This window comes from Coregonus clupeaformis, chromosome 36 (assembly GCF_020615455.1).
Source record: "Coregonus clupeaformis isolate EN_2021a chromosome 36, ASM2061545v1, whole genome shotgun sequence".
NCBI classification, from domain to species: domain Eukaryota; kingdom Metazoa; phylum Chordata; class Actinopteri; order Salmoniformes; family Salmonidae; genus Coregonus; species Coregonus clupeaformis.
This window is the reverse complement of record NC_059227.1, coordinates 21,065,655-21,079,032: the sequence shown is the minus strand read 5'-3', so window position 1 is coordinate 21,079,032 and position 13,378 is coordinate 21,065,655. Positions and strand designations below refer to the sequence as shown.

Here is a 13,378-nt window from a genome sequence, read left to right as displayed (position 1 = left end):
CCAACACATGACTTCCTGCTAAGGACTTTTGTGTTTTACTGGAGGCCTTGTTCAATTTAACTCAATCCTAGTGAGTCATGGGATTGATCCACTCAACAGAGAGGCCTAATGGGAGAGATGGTAATATTGGAATATAGGGAGAATTGTTTATTTGGATAAGATTATTATCGTTGCTGTTATTGCATCATGGTCTTTTTATATTAAAACTTTTGTGGCTCCCTAGGCTGATGTAATTGACCTTGTGTGTTGACTACACGCACACACACACACACTCACACACACACACACACACACACACACACACACACACACACACACACACACACACAGTGTGTGTGTATGTGTTTGAGCGTGTGGCTGTGTCTTCTCATCTCATCACCATCTGCTCCCTCTGCCCCTGTACACAGACACAGAGACACACACACACACACTGGGCTTTGGAGGTGAGTCATATGATTGTGGTGGTAATGCAACTTTAGTTCAGTGAAATGATGTGCACTAGAACCCCAGGGGTCATATAAGATATCCACAAAGAGCTCTGCTGGGGCCTGGCTGGGATGGAGTGAGTGGGAAAAAAATTGGGGTTGAGAGGTGAGTGGGAGAAAAGAGGGGATCAGGGGCCTGAGACGGCGTGAGTGGAGGAAAAGAGGGGCTCAGGGACCTGAGACGGAGTGAGTGGGAGAAAAGAGGGGATCAGGGGCCTGAGAGTGTGATGCACTTAAGTTCAATAAGTGCATTCTCACCCTGTTGTAGCTTCACTGTCTGCTGAGTGAGAGTGGGAATCAGGTGGTGGCCTTCATTGAACAGAGCAGCCCAAGCGGAGCCGTTGCTATGGATACTCACAGACTCCGAGCGCCATGAGCAGAGCACATGCAGAGCGAGCTACGCGCAGGGAGCAAGTGACAGACAGAGAGGAGCAGCTAATGGATTTACTAATGGAGGAAGTTCTTGCTGATTTCGGGCAGGGCTGGGCCTTAAATTTGGCAAAAACTATCCGGCCTGGGTAGGGTAGGGCCTGAGCGTCGCAGGCATGAGTAGGGCTTGGGCTTAAAATTCATGCATGTGCAGCGCTCTATTACAGAAGGCACATATTTTGTCTGGCTGGAGTACATATTAGCTACAGTTTAATGATGTTAAGAACTCTGTGTTTTCTGTTCACTGAGGAGGAATGAGTAATAATGAACTCACCTTGGCCATGTTTTAAACATTACATAATTACTGTAGATGACAAACAAACCTCTAGTAGCTTTATTTCATTCCCTATTGAATAATACGTGGCATTTTGATATGGGCTGCATTTAGCTCCTAGGTTTTCTGGAGTGTTGTTGATCAAATAAAATAAAATTGTATTTGTCACATACACGTGTTTAGCAGATATTATTGTGGGTGTAGCGAAATGCTTGTGCTTCTAGCTCCGACAGTGCAGTAATATCTAACAAGTAATATCTAACAATTTCACAACATACAGTGAGGGAAAAAAGTATTTGATCCCCTGCTGATCTTGTACGTTTGCCCACTGACAAAAAAATTATCAGTCTATAATTTTAATGGTAGGTTTATTTGAACAGTGAGAGACAGAATAACAACAAAAAAATTCAGAAAAATGCATGTCAAAAATGTTATAAATTGATTTGCATTTTAATGAAGGAAATAAGTATTTGACCCCCTCTCAATCAGAAAGATTTCTGGCTCCCAGGTGTCTTTTATACAGGTAACGAGCTGAGATTAGGAGCACACTCTTAAAGGGAGTGCTCCTAATCTCAGCTTGTTACCTGTATAAAAGACACCTGTCCACAGAAGCAATCAATCAATCAGATTCCAAACTCTCCACCATGGCCAAGACCAAAGAGCTCTCCAAGGATGTCAGGAACAAGATTGTAGACCTACACAAGGCTGGAATGGGCTACAAGACCATCGCCAAGCAGCTTGGTGAGAAGGTGACAACAGTTGGTGCGATTATTCGCAAATGGAAGAAACACAAAAGAACTGTCAATCTCCCTCGGCCTGGGGATCCATGCAGGATCTCACCTCGTGGAGTTGCAATGATCATGAGAACGGTGAGGAATCAGCCCAGAACTACACGGGAGGATCTTGTCAATGATCTCAAGGCAGCTGGGACCATTGTCACCAAGAAAACAATTGGTAACACACTACGCTGTAAAGGACTGAAATCCTGCAGCGCCCGCAAGGTCCTCCTGCTCAAGAAAGTACATATACAGGCCCGTCTGAAGTTTGCCAATGAACATCTGAATGATTCAGAGGAGAACTGGGTGAAAGTGTTGTGGTCAGATGAGACCAGAATCGAGCTCTTTGGCATCAACTCAACTCGCCGTGTTTGGAGGAGGAGGAATGCTGCCTATGACCCCAAGAACACCATCCCCACCGTCAAACATGGAGGTGGAAACATTATGCTTTGGGGGTGTTTTTCTGCTAAGGGGACAGGACAACTTCACCGCATCAAAGGGATGATGGACGGGGCCATGTACCGTCAAATCTTGGGTGAGAACCTCCTTCCCTCAGCCAGGGCATTGAAAATGGGTCGTGGATGGGTATTCCAGCATGACAATGACCCAAAACACACGGCCAAGGCAACAAAGGAGTGGCTCAAGAAGAAGCACATTAAGGTCCTGGAGTGGCCTAGCCAGTCTCCAGACCTTAATCCCATAGAAAATCTGTGGAGGGAGCTGAAGGTTCGAGTTGCCAATCGTCAGCCTCGAAACCTTAATGACTTGGAGAAGATCTGCAAAGAGGAGTGGGACAAAATCCCTCCTGAGATGTGTGAAAACCTGGTGGCCAACTACAAGAAACATCTGACCTCTGTGATTGCCAACAAGGGTTTTGCCACCAAGTACTAAGTCATGTTTTGCAGAGGGGTCAAATACTTATTTCCCTCATTAAAATGCAAATAAATTCATAACATTTTTGAAATGCGTTTTTCTGGATTTTGTTGTTGTTATTCTGTCTCTCACTGTTTAAATAAACCTACCATTAAAATTATAGACTGATCATGTCTTTGTCAGGTGGCAAACGTACAAAATCAGCAGGGGATCAAATACTATTTTCCCTCACTGTATACCCAATACACACAAATCTAAGTAAGGAATGGAATTTAAGAATATATACATATATGGACAAGCAATGACAGAGCGGCATGGACTAAGATACAGTATAATATTATAGAATACAGTATATACATTTGAGATGAGTAATGCAAGATACGTAAACATTATTAAAGTGACTAGTGTTCCATTTCTTAAAGTGGCCAGTGATTTCAATAGGCTGCAGCAGCCTCTAATGTGCTAGTGATGGCTATTTAACAAGTCTGATGGCCTTGAGATAGAAGCTGTTTTTCATTCTCTCGGTCCCAGCTTTAATTCACCTGTACTGACCTCGCCTTCTGGATGATAGAGGGGTGAACAGGCAATGGCTCGGGTGGTTGATGTCCTTGATGATCTTTTTGGCCTTCCTGTGACATCGGGTGCTGTAGGTGTCCTGGAGGGCGGGTAGTTTGCCCCCGGTAATGCGTTCGGCAGACCTCACCACCCTCTAGAGAGCTCTGCGGTTGCGGGCGGTGCAGTTGCCGTACCAGGTGGTGATACAACCCGACAGGATGCTCTCAATTGTGCATCTGTAAAAGTTTGTGAGGATTTTAGGTGCCAAGACAAATTTCTTCTGCCTCCTGAGGACCATTTCAGTTTGTCAGTGATGGGTACGCCAAGGAACTTGAAGCTTTCCACCTTCTCCACTGCGGTCCCGTCGATGTGGATAGGGGTCTGCACCCTCTGCTGTTTCCTGAAGTCCACGATCATCTCCTTTGTTTCGTTGACATTGAGTGAGAGGTTATTTCCTGGCACCACACTCCCAGAGCCCTCACCTCCTCCCTGTAGGCTGTCTCGTCATTGTTGGTAATCAAGCCTACTACATTTTTTGTCATTTAGCAGACACTCTTATCCAGAGCGACTTACAGTTAGTGAGTGCATACATTATTATTTTTATTTTTCATACTGGCCCCCCGTGGGAATCGAACCCACAACCCTGGCGTTGCAAACGCCATGCTCTACCAACTGAGCTATATTCATAACCTCCCTTTTTAAGGATCCATGAGAAAAAGACATACGGACTCGTTCAGTTGTTGTGTAAGAGTGCCATAACAACATAATGTTTACGAAATTGTTTTTTCAACCAGCAGTTTCTATTTCTGCCATATATTGCTTTTTCTGTCGCTAAAAACACAAGAGGAATGTTTTCTTTTTTTCAAGGACAAGTCATATGTTCTCTTACTGTTGAATATTCCTTAATTCATTCAATTAAATTCCAATGCCCTCCCCAAGGCCATGATACCTCTAGTCTATTTAGCTGTTTTTTTAATAGAACAGACATAAAGCCCCAATGACATTCTGCCTTCTAGATGCTTTGAAACTTCAGGTGTCTTTCTTGGAAATTGATGTAATCGATGTACAGCCTTGAACATGTGCACCTGTGTCAATTGTTTTGCCTTTCTACTTTGTTTCCTCCAGTTTAGTCCCAGTCCCACCCCTTCCTGTTCCTTCCTCCCTCCCTCCCTCCTCTCCTCTCATTCTGTCCCTGACCATACTGTCATGATTTAACTGGAGTAGAACCCAAATGCAGACAAGTACACCAAGCCAGAGAAGGTTTAACAGGTTTATTTACAATGTTCAATAAGTCCAGGTTTCCAATAATAGGGGAAGAGCAAGTCCAGGTTACAGGGAGGGTAACAGATCCAGGTCAGGGCAGGTGTGGTACCGTAATGTCCTAGTGTCCGTGGTGAGTCCAAAAGGGAGGTCCGGTAGTGGAGAGCAGGATGGTGGTGGCAGGAGTGAAGCGGAGGCAGGAGTCAGGTTCCCATAATCTGTGGCACAGGAGAAAAGTAAATAGAACAGGCCAAAAACACAAAGAGCGAAAACAAACAGGTTGAGTCGGCAGCGAGACTAACATGGTCGTCTTGACTATGATCTGACGATGAGTGGCAAGTTTGACCGGGTCTTAAAGGCTGAGGTGATTATGGTGAATGAGCTGCAGCTGGAACCCTGACTCCCGCACACCAGACTTCACTCCTGCAATCAAGGACAGACAGAGGGGAGGGGGAGAGCAGAGAGAGAGCTACCTAGCAGCAGTAGGCCTAACAGTACCCCCCCCTCTACGGACGCCACTTGGCGACCGACAGGGTTTATCAGGATGTAACCTATGAAACTCACGGACCAGAGTAGGATCCACAATGAAGCTCCTGGGCACCCAGGAACGTTCCTCAGGACCATAACCCTCCCAATCCACCAGGTACTGGAAACAACGACCCCGGCGGCGAACATCCAGAAGTCGCCGGACAATGTAGACCGGACCCCCACCCACGATCCTGGGCGGAGGAGGGGGACGAGAGGGCGGGCACAGAGGGCTAACCGACACAGGCTTAATCTGGGAAACATGAAAGGTGGAATGAACCCGTAGGGAGGCAGGAAGCTGTAGCTTAACCGCGCAGGGGTTAACAATAGACAGTATCTTGAACGGTCCTATAAAACGAGGCGCCATCTTCTTAGACTCCACTTTCAATGGAAGGTCACGTGACTTAAGCCATACCTCTTGACCAGGAGAGTAACCGGGAGCCTGGGACCGGTGACGGTTGGCTTGCCTCTGCATGTACGCCGAAGCTCGGGACAGAGCTACCCTGGCCTTCCTCCAGACCTTGAAGCAGCGGCGCATGTGGGACTGCACCGAGGGTACCGCCAGTTCCCTCTCTTGAGAAGGGAACAGGGGAGGTTGATAACCCAGAGCACACAGAAAGGGAGACAAACCAGAGGAAGCGTTAGTCAAGGTGTTATGAGCATATTCCACCCAGGGGAGCATGGAGCTCCATGACCCAGGGTTAGACCCTGTGACACAGCGGAGAGCGGTCTCCATCTCCTGGTTCGCTCTCTCGGCTTGCCCGTTGGTCTGGGGGTGATATCCAGAGGACAGGCTGGATGTAATGCCCAAAGCTTTACAGAAAGCCTTCCAAACCTGGGAGACAAACTGGGGACCCCTGTCAGAGACAATATCCGTGGGTAGACCATGAGAGCGGAACACATGTTCAACCAAAATATCCGCCGTTTCTCTGGCAGTGGGCAGTTTAGGTAGGGCCAAAAAATGAGCAAACTTAGAAAAACGATCAATCACAGTAAGAATGACAGTCTTTCCAGACGAGGGGGAAAGTCCAGTGACAAAATCCAAGGCAATGTGGGACCAGGGCCGGCTGGGTATTGGCAGAGGTCTTAGATGACCAGCGCTGGCCTGGGTGGAGTTCTTACTACGTGCACATACCGTACAAGCAGCAATGAATGCTCGAGTGTCCGCCTCCATCCTGGGCCACCAGAACTTCCGTCGCACAAAGTCAAGGGTCCGAGTAACTCCAGGGTGACAGGTAAGGGGAGACGAGTGAGCCCACTGAAGTACCTGGGAGCGAACAGACTCCGGGACAAACATCCGGTTAGGAGGACCGCTCCCAGGGTCAGCTTGATGATGTTGAGCCTGTCTAACAATCCCTTCGATGTCACATGTAATGGCCGCAATACTGCAGGTAGGAGGCAAGATGGGTTCAGGGTTACTACCAGTATCAACAGCAGAAAAAACACGAGACAGGGCGTCAGGTTTGACGTTGCGTGACCCAGGACGGTAAGACAGAGAAAAATTGAATCTACCAAAAATAGTGCCCACCTGGCTTGACGGGGGTTGAGCTGCTTCGCTGACTGGATGTATGCCAGATTCTTATGATCCGTCCAAACGATGAAGGGTTGTTCCCCCCTCCAGCCAATGCCGCCACTCTTCGAGAGCCAGCTTCACGGCGAGCAGTTCACGATTGCCAACATCATAATTCCTCTCTGCCTGAGAAAGTTTCCGTGAAAGGAAAGCACAGGGATGCAGTTTGTTATCTTCCGGTGAACGTTAGACAACACCGCACCTACCCCAGTGTCGGATGCATCCACCTCCACGACAAACTGGCGGTCGGGGTCCGCTGCATCAGAATGGGAGCCGAGGTGAAGCGATGTTTCAGTTCTTCAAACGCTGCTTGGCCCCTTCATTCCAAGCGAACGGTCGTGCGATGGAGGTGAGAGCGGTGAGTGGCGCCGCAATGCGGCTGTAGTCCTTGATGAACCTCCTGTAGAAGTTCGCAAACCCCAGGAATCGTTGAAGTTGTTTGCGGGTGGAGGGGGCTGGCCAGTCCGTGACAGCAGAGATCTTAGCTGGGTCCATCCGCAACTCCCCTGAGCTATTATGTAACCCAAAAAAGAGGTCTCAGACACATGAAATTCACATTTCTCCATCTTCACAAACAGTTTGTTCTCCAACAACCTTTGCAACACCTGGCGCACATGCAGTTCGTGTTCCTGGGAGTACTCTGAAAAATCAGGATATCATCCAGATAGACAAAACAAACCGATTCAACATGTCCCGAAGGACATCATTGACTAGTGCCTGAAAAACGGCAGGGGCATTGGACAACCCAAAAGGCATAACCAGGTACTCAAAATGTCCCAAAGGTGTGTTGAAGGCAGTCTTCCATTCATCACCTTTACGGAATGCGCACCAGGTGATACGCATTTCGTAGATCCAGTTTAGTGAAGATAGTTGCACCATGAAGGAGGGGAAAAGCAGAGTTAATTAAAGGCAGAGAATATTTGTTCTTAATGGTGATGTTGTTAAGTCCACGGAAATCAATACAGGGTCTGAGGGTCTTATCCTTCTTAGCAACAAAAAGAATCCCGCTCCTACAGGTGACGAGGAAGGACGAATAATACCTGCCGCCAAGGAGTCCCGAATGTAGTTTTCCATAGCCTCCGTCTCCGGGCGGGAGAGATTGTACAGGCGACTGCTGGGGAGAGGGGCTCCTGGCTGGAGGTCAATGGCGCAGTCGTAAGGCCGGTGAGGAGGAAGAGAAGTAGCTCTGTGTTTGCAGAAAACGGATGCCAGGTCATGATACACGTCAGGGACAGCAGAAAGATCCATGGACTCCAGTGGAGGTTGAGGCACAGTGCTGGAAGGGGTCTGAGCAGAACACAAACAATTCACATGACAAAATGTGCTCCATGAAACAATTCTACCGGTCACCCAATCAATGTGTGGATTGTGTCTTATGAGCCAGGGGATACCAAGGACCAGGGGGTCTGTGGACAGTCAATTATATGGAATTGAATGTTCTCCTGATGATTACCCGACACTCTGAGACAAACAGGAACAGTCTGATGAGTAATACGGGTCAACAATTGTCCATTTAGACCCTTAGCCTGCAGCGGACAGTCCATAGGAACAGTCTCTAACTCCATTTGTTGAGCCAACTCTCGATCCAAAAAGCTTTCATCGGCACCAGAGTCAACCAGCGCACTAACAGAGAAATTCTGGGACTGCCACTGGAGGGATGCCTGGAGCAGAATGCGGGGAGAAGAGGAAGAATCCGCTGCTCGGCTCACCAAAACTTCTCCCAATAATGATGAGCCGGCCCTTTTCCCCGGACGAACTGGGCAGGAAGGAACGAAATGACCAGCTTCTCCACAATACAGGCAGACCCGAGCCTGAATACGACGTGCACGCTCCTCTGAGGACAACCGTGCACGACCCACCTCCATGGCTTCGGGTTCAGTGCTCCTCGTATCGACTCGGGAAGACTCGGCTTTCTCCGTAGGGAAGATGCGGGGAGGAGTTTGTTGACGACAGACCAGTTGCTTGGAACTAACACTCCTCTCCCGGTGGCGCTCCCGAATCCAATTATCCAACTTGATGGTGAGTGAAATAAGATTATCCAGCGTAGGCGATACATCATATGACACCAACTCATCTTTTAAAGTCTCAGACAAAGCATTGATGAACACTCCTTGTAATGCCTCGTCATTCCAACCGCTCACTGCCGCTAACGTCCGAAACTCCACTGCCATCTCCGCCACACTGCGAACCCCCTGCCGAAGAGACAACAACCGTTTCGCAGCCTCCTTGCCCCGTACGGGGTGGTCAAAAACCTTCCTCATCTCAGTGGAGAAGGCCACGTAAGCGTTGCAAATGTCCGACTGACTCTCCCAGACCGCGGATCACCAGGCACGAGCGGAACCGCTAGTAGAGTTGATAAGGTAGGCAATACGGGCTCTTTCTGAGGCATAGGTGAGGGGCTGTTGTTCAAACACTAACGAGCATTGAGTCAAAAATTCACCACAGGTTCCCATGTTCCCATCATAGCGCTCTGGAGCAGGAACAAAAGGCTCTCTGATCTGGGCTGGAGGGCCAGGAAAAACAGGTGGAGCAGGAGAAGGGGCAGTTTGTATGCCATGCCCGAGGGTTGCATTATTAACTTGGGTAGTAAGGACAGACACCTGATTGGTGAGTAATTGAACCTGATTAAACAGCACCTGACTGTTCTCAGCAATAGTCTTAAACAGGGTATCATGTTGGCCAAGTAAAATGTCCTGATTGGCTATGGCAGTCCGAATTTGAGTGCACTCTGGGGTGGTATCCGAGCTACTGTCTGCTGGGTTCATGTTGGTCAGATCATACTGTCAGGATTTAACTGGAGTAGAACCCAAATGCAGACAAGTACACCAAGCCAGAGAAGGTTTAACAGGTTTATTTACAATGTTCAATAAGTCCAGGTTTCCAATAATAGGGGAAGAGCAAGTCCAGTTTACAGGGAGGGTAACAGATCCAGGTCAGGGCAGGTGTGGTACCGTAATGTCCTAGTGTCCGTGGTGAGTCCAAAAGGGAGGTCCGGTAGTGGAGAGCAGGATGGTGGTGGCAGGAGTGAAGCGGAGGCAGGAGTCAGGTTCCCATAATCTGTGGCACAGGAGAAAAGTAAATAGAACAGGCCAAAAACACAAAGAGCGAAAACAAACAGGTTGAGTCGGCAGCGAGACTAACATGGTCGTCTTGACTATGATCTGACGATGAGTGGCAAGTTTGACCGGGTCTTAAAGGCTGAGGTGATTATGGTGAATGAGCTGCAGCTGGAACCCTGACTCCCGCACACCAGACTTCACTCCTGCAATCAAGGACAGACAGAGGGGAGGGGGAGAGCAGAGAGAGAGCTACCTAGCAGCAGTAGGCCTAACACATACAGGATGTTTATGTGTGGACCAGAGACAGTGTGCTTTCACTGACACAGGCAAGGCTAATATTTTTGTCATGGCCTCTGCACCTCCCCCCAACCCCCCATCACTCCCAATATAACTCTTGCCTCACTGACTCATGTAAAACTTTTGGCTGGACGTGAGCTTTGGAGCTCTGTGTATGATGGCATAGGGTCCCTGACTAAGTATCATGATAGAGACCGTACAAGCACACACACATCAGCTCCACAACAGTTCACTCCTTTCTCAGTTTTATACTTTAAATAACTGTTATTATACAGTGGGGGAAAAAAGTATTTAGTCAGCCACCAATTGTGCAAGTTCTCCCACTTAAAAAGATGAGAGAGGCCTGTAATTTCATCATAGGTACACGTCAACTATGACAGACAAAATGAGAATTTTTTTTCCAGAAAATCACATTGTAGGATTTTTAATGAATTTATTTGCAAATTATGGTGGAAAATAAGTATTTGGTCAATAACAAAAGTTTCTCAATACTTTGTTATATACCCTTTGTTGGCAATGACACAGGTCAAACGTTTTCTGTAAGTCTTCACAAGGTTTTCACACACTGTTGCTGGTATTTTGGCCCATTCCTCCATGCAGATCTCCTCTAGAGCAGTGATGTTTTGGGGCTGTCGCTGGGCAACACGGACTTTCAACTCCCTCCAAAGATTTTCTATGGGGTTGAGATCTGGAGACTGGCTAGGCCACTCCAGGACCTTGAAATGCTTCTTACGAAGCCACTCCTTCGTTGCCCGGCGGTGTGTTTGGGATCATTGTCATGCTGAAAGACCCAGCCACGTTTCATCTTCAATGCCCTTGCTGATGGAAGGAGGTTTTCACTCAAAATCTCACGATACATGGCCCCATTCATTCTTTCCTTTACACGGATCAGTCGTCCTGGTCCCTTTGCAGAAAAACAGCCCCAAAGCATGATGTTTCCACCCCCATGCTTCACAGTAGGTATGATGCAACTCAGCATTCTTTGTCCTCCAAACACGACGAGTTGAGTTTTTACCAAAAGTTCTATTTTGGTTTCATCTGACCATATGACATTCTCCCAATCCTCTTCTGGATCATCCAAATGCACTCTAGCAAACTTCAGACAGGCCTGGACATGTACTGGCTTAAGCAGGGGGACACATCCTGCACTGCAGGATTTGAGTCCCTGGCGGCGTAGTGTGTTACTGATGGTAGGCTTTGTTACTTTGGTCCCAGCTCTCTGCAGGTCATTCACTAGGTCCCCCCGTGTGGTTCTGGGATTTTTGCTCACCGCTCTTGTGATCATTTTGACCCCACGGGGTGAGATCTTGCGTGGAGCCCCAGATCGAGGGAGATTATCAGTGGTCTTGTATGTCTTCCATTTCCTAATAATTGCTCCCACAGTTGATTTCTTCAAACCAAGCTGCTTACCTATTGCATATTCAGTCTTCCCAGCCTGGTGCAGGTCTACAATTTTGTTTCTGGTGTCCTTTGACAGCTCTTTGGTCTTGGCCATAGTGGAGTTTGGAGTGTGACTGTTTGAGGTTGTGGACAGATGTCTTTTATACTGATAACAAGTTCAAACAGGTGCCATTAATACAGGTAACGAGTGGAGGCCAGAGGAGCCTCTTAAAGAAGAAGTTACAGGTCTGTGAGAGCCAGAAATCTTGCTTGTTTGTAGGTGACCAAATACTTATTTTCCACCATAATTTGCAAATAAATTCATTAAAAATCCTACAATGTGATTTTCTGGAGAAAAAAAAATCTCAATTTGTCTGTCATAGTTGACGTGTACCTATGATGAAAATTACAGGCCTCTCTCATCTTTTTAAGTGGGAGAACTTGCACAATTGGTGGCTGACTAAATACTTTTTTCCCCCACTGTATATAAGGACAGTAAATGCATTGACATCACATTGTACTGTACATGCGTAATCAATTACATTGTGAGCTGTGGAGGATGTTCAGAACACAGAGAAACTACATTGTTTAATTAAAAGAACACAAGCTGTAACACACTATACACACTATACACACACACACACACACACACACTGTTCCCTAACCTGCCTCCCATGTACAACACACACCGATGACACCCCCCCATAATGTGACAAAAACACTTTTATTTTCTTCTCATTGACGTTTGTGGCCTTGTGTGCCTGCGTGTGTACTTCCATTGTTTGACATTAACTCCTATCCCCTGATTTTTTGAATAAACTTCAGCTGAAACTTCCCTGTAGAAATTACCAGGGAGAGAGAGTGAGAGCATGTAACTGCAGCCAAACACCCTCGTTTAATGGCTAATTACCCACCACGGCCGTTAGTACATTAGCACGTGGATACGCGGCAGAGAGGGAGGTGTATCTTACCAATCACACCTTGCGCCACCGCAACATGGTACAACACGTGACACACAGACACTAAATGCACACACACATGCGCACCCGCACCAACCAAACGATTATCTCTGCAGCACCCACCTGCCACACCCCCAAACCATGTAGTCATTGTCATGATGTAGTCTGGTTTTAATTGTGTTTTCCTTTCTGTGATGCTTTCATCTCAGGAGCCCCTGGAGCTTTTCATGTAGATATAGTTTGATTAGATGATACATTTTCCTTTTCTCTCTCTCTGTCCTCATCTTCCATTTCAACTGACTTCAACATGACCGTGTGGGCACCTCAGACCAAGGTCTGATTTAAGGTCGACATTGAGCCGACTGACCACAGCAGAGGCTCAACTGACCAACACTATAGAACAATTTGACTCCCTGTTACACCTCAGTCCTGAGCATATTGTGCTTATTGTCTCATTTCTCTTCTGTCTACTCTTTCTCTCCTTCTGTCTCTGTCTCTCTCCCTCTTTACTCAGTTTCAGACCGGCAGGATGCCATCAACCTGTTTCTGCAGGTGTACCAGCCATTAGAGTCCAAGCCTCACCTCTGGGAGCTGCCCACTGACTTCTACCTGCACCAGAGGAACTGTTTCCCAACCCTGGTCCTCGAGTACCCCCAACAGTACACAGTTTCCTTGTAACCCTTGACAAACACACCTCATTCAACTAATTGAGGGTTTGATGATTAGTTGACAAGTTGAATCAGGTGTGCTTGTCCAGGGTTACAATAAAAATGTGCACTGTTGGGGGTACTCGAGGACCAGGGTTGGGAAACACTGCTCCATGGTACCACCCATGACAGGCGCAGGTACACGCGCACACACATACAGTTCACACACACACACAGTCTTGTACAGCTAACCTTGTGGGGACAAACAATTAAGTCCCATTAAAAATCC

General features: G+C 47.4%; 1 pseudogene; it reads left to right on the top strand.

Moving 5' to 3' along the window:
- LOC121552109 overlaps positions 1–13,120 on the top strand; it is a 37,930-nt pseudogene extending 24,810 nt beyond the window's left edge.
- The last annotated feature ends 258 nt before the right edge of the window (positions 13,121–13,378 follow it).